This window comes from Myotis lucifugus, unplaced genomic scaffold (assembly GCF_000147115.1).
Source record: "Myotis lucifugus unplaced genomic scaffold, Myoluc2.0 scaffold_384, whole genome shotgun sequence".
In the NCBI taxonomy this organism is placed as follows: Eukaryota; Metazoa; Chordata; class Mammalia; order Chiroptera; family Vespertilionidae; genus Myotis; species Myotis lucifugus.
The window spans coordinates 42,304-52,400 of record NW_005871432.1 but is presented as its reverse complement, the minus strand read 5'-3'; positions in this window follow the sequence as shown (position 1 = coordinate 52,400).

Genomic DNA, 10,097 nt, shown 5'->3' with positions numbered 1-10,097 from the left:
TGTCTATTAAATAAGTTGTGCCCCACTAGTGAGATGTGAAATTAATTTGGTGAGTCTCAACTAGAACTTTGTAAGAAACAAAACAGAATTTTAATTTAATCGTAGAGTGTAGTGTCTCCCCAGGCCCTAATCCAGCATCTTCACTTATTAGCTATGTTCAATAAACTAATTTGCTTTTGACATGAAATGAGATGAGCCTAGATCCGTGGTGGGCAAACTGGGGCTCTCGAGCCACATGCAGCTCTTTGGCCCCTTGAGTGTGGCTCTTCCTAAGCCTTAGGAGCACCTAATTAAGTTAATAACAATGTACCTACCTATATAGTTTAAGTTTAAAAATTTGGCTCTCAAAAGAAATTTCAATCGTTGTACTGTTGATATTTGGCTCTGTTGACTAATGAGTTTGCCGACCACTGGCCTAGATCATCCAGGTGGGCTCCAGATGCAAGCACAAGGCTCTCTAAGACAGAGGCAGAGAGAACTGGACCCAGAAGACTGTTGACCCCTGAAGGAGAACACAAATTGAAGACGCTGTGCTGCCAGCTTTGGAAACCAAGAAGGAGCCCTGAGCCAAGGATGCAGCTCTAGACACTAGGAAAGGCAAGAACACCTCATCCCAGGGCCTTCGAACTTACAAAGGGAGCGAAACCCTGCAGACACCTGTTTTCAACCAAGTGACACTCACTTCAGGCACCTGGCCTCCGGTACTGAAAGAGAACATATTCCAGTCGTTTTAAGCCTCTATGTCAGGGGTCCTCAAACTTTTTAAACAGGGGGCCAGTTCACTGTCCCTCAGACCGTTGGAGGGCCGGACTATAGTTTAAAAAAAAACTATGAAGAAATTCCTATGCACACTGCACATATCTTATTTTGAAGTAAAAAAACAAAACGGGAACAAATACAATATTTGTATTTGCATGTGGCCCGCGGGCCGTAGTTAGAGGACCCCTGGTCTATGTGTTTGGTCATTTGTTAGAGGAGCAACAGGAAGAGACCATATTTCATTTGTGTACAAGCAAATCCTTACCTATACATATAAACTCTTGCTCCCCACGCCCCTTTTTAAAAAAAAAAAAAAAACACAATATAGGACCCTGCCCACCTCCAGCTCGCACCCGGCCCACCTCCAGCTCGCAGGCTCGCTCACTCAGCTCGCAGGCTCACTCTAGCCTAGCATGCTATGATTAAATACTTGTGGGTTGATTGATTACCCGTGGGGTGTGATTAAGTAATTAAGCTGAGGAGCCACTCGGAGCCGCCAGGTGTCCACCCTTGAGGTTTTCGCAGAACCAGCTGGGCCAGAGCCTCCGCTCCTGCCCAGGGATGAAGCTGGCACCCTGGGCTCCTCGCAGGCCCCCCACGGCCAGCCCCCACCCCTTCCACCAGGCCTCTGTGGCTTCCATGACAGGGGCACAGCGCCCGCCCTGCCTCGCCTGAGCTCAATCCCTTATGGCCGTGACGCCGTTGCCCCATTTTGCTTCCATTAAAAATGTCTGTGTATTTCCAACCCTCAGCCACCGGCTTCCGCTGGCGGAGGCAGCCTGCGCCCTGGGCGAGGTCACCCCAAGGAGACCAGGGGCCTGCGGCTGCGACCAAGGTGGTGGTGAGCACAGGGGCGGAGGTTGGGGCCGCACGAAGGCTCCAGGGTCTTCACGGCCTGGCAGGCCGCCCACGGACCCCGCTCAGAGGGGAGGGACGCCGGCCTGGCCGGGGAGGGGCCCGGGTGCCGAGACGGCGCCCCCTGGGATCGCCCTGGCTCAGCCTGACTCGCTCCCGCTGGCATCGGCCAAGCCCCTGGGCCACCGCTCAGCCACCAAACGGGAGCAGGAAGACGGCCTCAGCGGGTCTCCCCGTGCTGTGCGCCTCCTCCTCATCCAGAGGGAACCCCCGAGGCGGAGGGGAGGGGAGGGTGGTGCGCGATGCGGTCTCACTAGGCGCCTCCCAAAGCCGGTGCTGGGTGTTGGACGAGAGGTTCTGCTCGTTCTTCCAAGAACACACAGTCCAGTGGCTCTTCGTTCCCAACAACAGGAATGCAACTGAGACTAACAGACTCCATTTCTCCCCCCACAGATGAGCACACCGTCCGCAGGCCAGCGGCACTGGGCTGGGCCTGGGAGCAGGTGCTGCACCCTGAGGTGGGTGTGGAAGCAGCAGCATCGGGGAGGGATCTGTCTATCCCCACAGGTAGGGAGACACAGGGACCTGGGCCGCAGCCCCAGCTCGGCAACTGGGTCACACCGGCCACCTGCACAGCGACCTACATATATAGGGTGTCCCAAAATTCACGCAAGATTTGCAATTCTTGCGTGAATTTTGGGACACCCTATACCAGTGATGGCGAACCTATGACATGCGTGTCAGAGGTGACATGCGAACTCATTTTTTTGGTTGATTTTTCTTAGTTAAATGGCATTTAAATATATAAGATAAATATCAAAAATATAAGTCTTTGTTTTACTATGGTTGCAAATATCAAAAAATTTCTATATGTGACATGGCACCAGAGTTAAGTTAGGGTTTTTCAAAATGCTGACACGCCGAGCTCAAAAGGTTCGCCCTCACTGCCCTATACCATGGCTCCTGGGTCAGAGCCCGCAGGGCAGAGGGTGGGAGGGCCTGGGTTATTGCGCCCGGGCTGCTGGGACACCAGGCAGCTCTGAGCGAGAGCAAGAGCGAGAGGGAGCTGCGTGCTGCTGTGAAGGTCTTCAGAGCATGAGGCCAAGTGAGAAGCAAAATACAGACCTGCAGGGGTGGGGGGAGGAAGGTGTCAGCATGTGCTTTTATTTACATAAACAAACAAAAAATGATACAGCTGATGAGGGAACTGGGTGTGGCAGACATCTCTAAGATCATGCTGAGCTTTGAACTTCAGGCTATCACCCGGCCGGCTGGTGTGGCTCAGTGGATTGAGCATAGATCTGTGAACCAAGAGGTCCCCGGTTTGATTCCCAGTCAGAGCACATACCTGGGTTGTGGGCTCGATCCCCAGTAGGGGGCGTGTAGGAGGCAGCCGATCAATGAGTCTCTCTCATCATTGCTCTTTCTATCTCTCTCTCCTTCTCCCTTCCTCTCTGAAATCAATAATATATATATATATAATATATATGTGTGTAATATAATATATATATGTATATAATAAATAAAAATCAAACACAATGTGAAATTGTTACCACATTTAAGGGGTTTGCTTGGGGGGTTCTATTCAAAAAGGAGACACAGTTGTCAATAGGTAGTTTTATTTTCTTGTAGGAAGTAAAGGAGACGGAGGATTCACACCCAAAGCTGTGTCTCCCTGAAGGAGGCTTAGCCATTGCTTCTGTACACTATTTGTTCGCTTCCACAAACCTATCGTTAGCATCTTCTCTTATGTTGAACAGTGTATCTCGGAGAGCCTTCCACAAAGAGCTTCCTCACATTGCATTATGTGGATGTCATTTACTTAGCCAATCTCCTCCTGTGGACACAGGGCGCCTCCAACGTTTGCTCTTATCAATAATGCTACGAGGAGTGACTGGTGCATAAGTCATTTTGCACATATGTATGTGTGGGGACCCTGTCTAGAGTGCAAAGGATGTTCAAGGCCACTTCGAGGGTGGGAATCCTAATCAGGAGTGTTCGAGGCTAAGACGCTATCGTCAGGTGCAAGAAGCAAGGACACGCTATCTTACTGCATGCACACTGCGCCCGCACGCCCTGCTATAACCCACAAGACAGAGGTCACTATTCGGCAAGAAGCCTCTTTTGTCTAAGTTAGTATTAAAGCACTAGAGGCGAGATGCACGAAATGGGTGCAAGGGGCTTGGCCCCCCCCGCCTTCACGGCCACTGCCTCTGCCTCGGCCCCTGCCCCTGCGGCTTTGTCCAGAAGGTCGTCCAGAAGGATGTCCGGTCTAATTAGCATATTACACTTTTATTATTATAGACTAGAGGCCCATTGCACAAATTTGTGCATGGATGGGGTCCCTCGGCCTGGCTGGCGATTGAGGTCCATCTGGGGGGCCTGCCAGCCAAGGGGAGGGACCCCGGGAGGTTGACCAGCCAGCCCCCCAATCAGGGCCTATGAGGGGGGGGCTGGCTGGCAGGGGGGAGGGACCGTGGAATGTTGGCTGGCCAGTCAGGGGCCGGCCGGCAGGGGGGAAGGGCCACGGGAGATTAGCCGGCTGGGTGGAGGGGCCACGGGAGTTTGGCTGTGGGAAAGCACTGACCACCAGGAGGCAGCTTCTGAGTTAGATAGATGATAGATAGATAGATGATAGATAAATAGATAGATAGATAGATAGATAGATAGATAGATGATAGATAGATAGATAGATAGATAGATAGATAGATAGATGATAGATAGATAGATAGATGATAGATAGATAGATAGATGTTACTGACCAGCAGTCAGCTTGCTCAGAGGTGGCTGCTTAGTGAGGCTGTATCAGCCGTGGGCAAACTACGGCCCGAGGGCCGGATCCGGCCCGTTTGAAATGAATAAAACTAAAAAAAAAAAGACCATACCCTTTTATGTAATGATGTTTACTTTGAATTTATATTAGTTCACACAAACACTCCATCCATGCTTTTGTTCTGGCCCTCCGGTCCAGTTTAAGAACCCATTGTGGCCCTCGAGTCAAAAAGTTTGCCCACCCCTGCATGTAGCTCCTATGATGGCCCCGTAGGGCTCCCATGTTGGCGGCTAACTGCTACTTTGCAGGAAAGATGTATTGTTACCCAGACGGTACCGCTACTGGATGGGGCTTTCCTTTGAAGAACTGCTTTGTCTAATAGCTCCTATAGCAGCAACGGCTACATGGCCATTGGCTCCTACAATAAAGACTCTCTTATATACGCACAGCTTCTCAGGGCTTCTCCGTGGAATACCTGGCGTCCCAGGAGATCCAGGCCCCGGCACAGGGGCTCAGACCCGACAGTATGTATATCAGATTAACTCCTGGAAGTAGAATTGTTGGGTCAAAAGATATATCCATTCATAGTTCTGATAGTAATTGCCAAATTTCTTCCACATAGCTGGCACCAATTTATATTCCCTGTAGCAATGCAGGAGGGATCCTGTTTTCTCCTATGACTGATATATGCTGAAATAGTCAGTGGATAATAGCTCAGAGCAATTTTATTTTTTTTAATTTTTTTAAAATATATTTTTATTGCCGAAAACGGTTTGGCTCAGTGGATAGAGCGTCGGCCTGCGGACTGAAAGGTCCCAGGTTCGATTCCGGTCAAGGACATGTACCTAGGTTGCGGGCACATCCCCCGTGGGAGATGTGCAGGAGGCAGCTGATCGATGTTTCTCTCTCATCGATGTTTCTAACTCTCTATCTCTCTCCCTTCCCTGCCCTGACCGGAATCGAACCGGTGACATTTGATGCACAGGATGACGCTCAACCAACTAAGCCACTGAATTGCAAAGAGTAGCTGGGAGAAGGCACTGTCTTACATCAGAGCATGTCATTCCGATGGCACAGAATTCTGTCCGGTCTCCCAGGTCCTTGTTTAAAACTCCATCAACTGGAAAAAGAAAAAAAAGAATAAATGGAAAAAAAAAAACACAACTCCATCAACTATTTCCACAAACCTGGTCAATTCTCCTCCCTATTCAACTGGGCGGAACATGCAGGTCCTGGGAGACAGGGCCTGTCCTCCGCCACAACACGCCCCACACGCCCCCCCTCGTGCTGTGGCCCTCAGCAAGGTGACTGTGCGGGAAGTCAGGAGGGCGGGTCGTCTCCGAAACTGTCCTCCGGGCATTACCCACGGCTGACCTCTCGGGTTTCCTGTCTGACTTCCTCGCACAGGGGCTGAGAACAGGGCTCCGGAGTGAGATGACAGGTTTCAATTCCTGGCTCTGCTGGCTCGGTCCGCACCTCCAGAGGGTGGGGTCGGAAAGAAACCCAGGCACGTGACGCAGCAGCGCAGAGTGGGAACCCTGAGAGCACCCAGGGACCGGCACCCTTCCCACCACACCCGGCTGCACCCCTGCGCCACCTGCAGCTGTTAGAACAGCAGTGTCATCGGCTGGGGCCACCCGTGGCGATGCCCGTCCTGACACACCGCTGGCCCTCAGGGCAGCAGCCTTTGGGTTGCTGGGTGGCCATTGGCACCCACCCCCTGGGAGGAGCCGAGTGGAGCTGTCATCTCCAAGGCGGGCACAGAGGGCCCTGGGGTGGGGGGGGGGGGAAGGAGGAAGAGGATATCAGAGCTGCGAATTTCGTTTTCCTCATAGCTTCCTCCATTTCCTCTTACGACATACACAATACAGTTTGTCTTCAGGTAAAAATACCGATTTCCTCTTTTATCACATATACCCTGTATGTTGGGACTCAGGTAAGTTATTGTAACAGGCAGGCTTATGGATACTGGGGGTGGGCACAGGCTTCATTTTTACTGATGGGTGCATGACCAAAACCGTTGGTATAGCCCTGGCCAGTGTGCTCAGGGGTCAGAGCATCGCCCGAGGGTTCGGTTCCCGGTCGGGGGCCTGTACCTGGGTTGCAGATTCAATCCCTGACCCCGGTATGGGCATGTTCAGGAGACAACCAATCAATGTGTCTCTCTCACATCTCTCTCTTTCTCTCTTCCCCCTTTCACTCTCTCTAAAAAAATCAATGGAAAAATATCCTAAGATTAGGATTAACTACAACAACGAAAACAAAACAGGTTTATATCGATCACAGGGGTGGCAGAGATGGTGGTTGCTACAACTTGAAGAGGTAGTTTCCATTGATATTCCCACTTTACAGATGAGAGAACTGAGACACAAAGTATGTTCCCAGACTAGTATGTGGGGAAGCTGAGTGTCAAACCCAGGCCAGCTGACGTCGGAGCCTATATCCCCAACTACTGTAATACACACTGAGAAAGAGGAGGTTGAATATACACTGCATTTGTAAGACTTTTTCTTTCATTAAATATATATTTTTATTGATTTCAGAGAGGAAAGGAGAGGGGGAAAGAGATACAGACATCACAGATGAGAGAGGATCATTGATCAGCTGCCTCCTGCACACCCCCTACTGGGGATTGAGCCTGCAACCCCGGCATGTGCCCTTGCCCAGAATCCAACCAGGGACCCTTCAGTCCGCAGGCTGACACTCTATCCACTGAGCCAAACCGGCCAGGGCTGTAAGACTTTTTTTTAAAAAAATATGTTTTATTGATTTTTTACAGAGAGGAAGGGAGAGGGATAGAAAGTTAGAAACATCGATCAGCTGCCTCCTGCACATCCCCTACTGGGGATGTGCCCACAACCAAGGTACATGCCCTTGACTGGAATCAAACCTGGGACCCTTCAGTCCGAAGGCTGACGCTCTATCCACTGAGCAAAACCGGTTAGGGCTGTGAGACTTCTTTAGTGTTCTATGAGAAACAGGGGTGTGTTTTGAATCCCTGCCCTGTAAGATTTCTCTGAATAGCCCAGCTGGTGTGGCTCAGTGGTTGACCATTGACCTATGAATCATGAGGTCACGGTTCAATTCTTGGTCAGGGCACACGCCCAGGTTGTGGGCTTGATCTCCAGTGTGTGGTGTGTGGGAGGTAGCTGATCAATGATATTCTCTCATCACTGATGTTTCTCTCTTCCTCTCTGAAATCAATAAAAATATATAAATAAAAGTTGTTGAGCAAAAAAAAATGTAAAAAACAAAATGATTTCTCTTAAATGAATAAGGATTAAATTACATATGGTATTATCAGAGACCATTAAGTTGTTTTAGATACTGGAGAGAAAAAAAAAAAAGAAAAAAAAATTTGTAAATCTAAATACAGATATAAGCACTGCCTTTCGTGGCATAATAGCTACTGATGCTATAAATAAGCAATTATGTTTTTTTAAATTTATTGTTGGAAGTATTACATGTCCCCTTTTTTCCCTCACTGACCCCCTCCAACCTGCCCCTACTCCCTAGGAGAAACAGGGGTGTGTGGACACAGACAATAGGGTGCTGAAGGCCTGGGGGGTGGTTGCAACAACTTGAAGAGGTAGTTTCCATTGATATTCCCTCCACCCCCCAGGCCTTCAGCACCCTATTGTCTGCGTCCATGGGTTATGCACATATACATCCAAGGTCTTTGGTTGATTACCTCCCCCCCTCCCCCCTGCCTTCCCTCTGAGATTCCTCACCCAGTTCCATGCTTCCACGCCTCCGGATCATCAGTTTATTTTGTTACTTAGATTCCACATATGAATGCGATCATGTGATACTTGTCTTTCTCCCACTGATTTTTTTCACTTAGCACGATACTCTCCAGATCCCTCCATGCTGTTTCAAAGGGTAAGAGAGTCTTTTTTTTTTACTGCTGCATAGTATTCCATGGTATGAATGTACCACAGCTTTTTTATCCACTCATAAGCGATTAGTTTTGCTGTAAATTTTGATGGATGGAACACTTATACCTACCTAAATGTTAACTATTAACAAGCACATGGTTATCTCCTCAAAACCTGGATTGTAGGTAACGCATAGTATGTTACATAGGATTTATAATTCTATACTTTAATACCTTAAAAAATTTTAGTGGCCAAACTTGCAAATGTTTTCAAAGATATCCCCTGACACCCAAAAACAATTCCCATGTGATTTTTTAAAAATATATTTTATTGATTTTTTACATAGAGGAAGGGAGAGGGATAGAGAGTTAGAAACATCAATGAGAAACATCGATCAGCTGCCTCCTGCACACCCCCCACTGGGGATATGCCCACAACCAAGGCACATGCCCTTGACCGGAATCGAACCTGGGACCCTTCAGTCTGCAGGCCGACGCTCTATCCACTGAGCCAAACCTGTTAGGGCCGCATGTGATTTTTAACACCTGTTTGTATAACTATCACTAGAGACACGGTGCACGAATTCATGCATGGGTGGGCTGCCTTGGGGTGGCCTGTGGGGATCGGACCCCAGCTCGCGCCCCCAGGCTCACAGCCCCAGTCTCGAAGCTCTGGAGCCCTGCCTGGCACCCCACCTTGGCCTGGCGCGGCCTGCTTTCCTGCTCCACCATCCCGCCGCGGTCCCACTCTCGTCAGGGCCCATCGGGGCTGGCAGCGGCTCCACTGCCATCTGCTGCCAGCGCCGCGTTGCCAAGGCCCACCATGTTCCACGCCACCCCCTGGTGGTCAGTGCGCGTCATAGCGAGCGGTCGAACTCCGTCTCCCAAACTCCTGGTAGAAAGACTGCCCGAGGGGACAATTTGCATATTAGGCTTTTATTATATAGGATGATATCTAGCGGCACCTTTGGGTGCTTATTTCTAGCTCTTATTTGGGGAATCACGTGGCTCTGTGCTCCCCAGATCCTCTGTTGGGACTAATGACACAAAGTGCTGCCCTGCACACAAACCAGAAGTAGCGGGATGTTAGGAAAAACTGACCCATCGTTCGTCAGGCCCCAACCCGTCTGCGAGCACTGTCAGGACAGGACAGCAGGCGTCACCGGGCCAGGGAAGGGACTGCACGCTGCGGCCGAGGCGGGCGCGACACAGGCAGGTCTGGGAGGCCAGCCGCAGCAGAGGGGCGCCCAGCCAGGACTCCACGGGGGTGGTTGGCAGGAGACCAACTAAGGGTTAGACAGGCTTGGAGACAATGGGTGACATGCTGCCAGGCTGGGGGCCGTGCCTGGGGAGGGATCACTTTAATGAGCAGCGAGGTGTGCACAGGGGCAGAGGTCCCGGAAGGAGCGAGGGGGAGGGAAGAGTCCGAGAGGGAATTTCCCTAGAGCTGTTTGGGGCACCAGAGGCTCCGAGAGCACGCTGATTGGCCTACGCTAACTGGAACGTGCTGGCAAGGTCACGGTGGAACATATTTACGGTGACAGCTGTGAAAGCTGAAAACGAGGCATTTCTTACGCAGCTGAACAGTGCAAACACATGATTTTAATGGGCAGGAGTTAAATACACTCAGATGGCCTCTTCCAGCACCCACTGCTGAATGGGCAATTACTGTTTTCAGAAAATACATTTTAGTTCTAAAATGTGGTACTAAAATAGACACTTTAAAGGAATGTGTGTGAAAGGTTAAAAATAATATTCAACCAGTTAGTTTTTAGAGAAACAGACTAGGCAGACCCATGTGTCTACGTCGACAAAGAGAATGACTCTTCATAC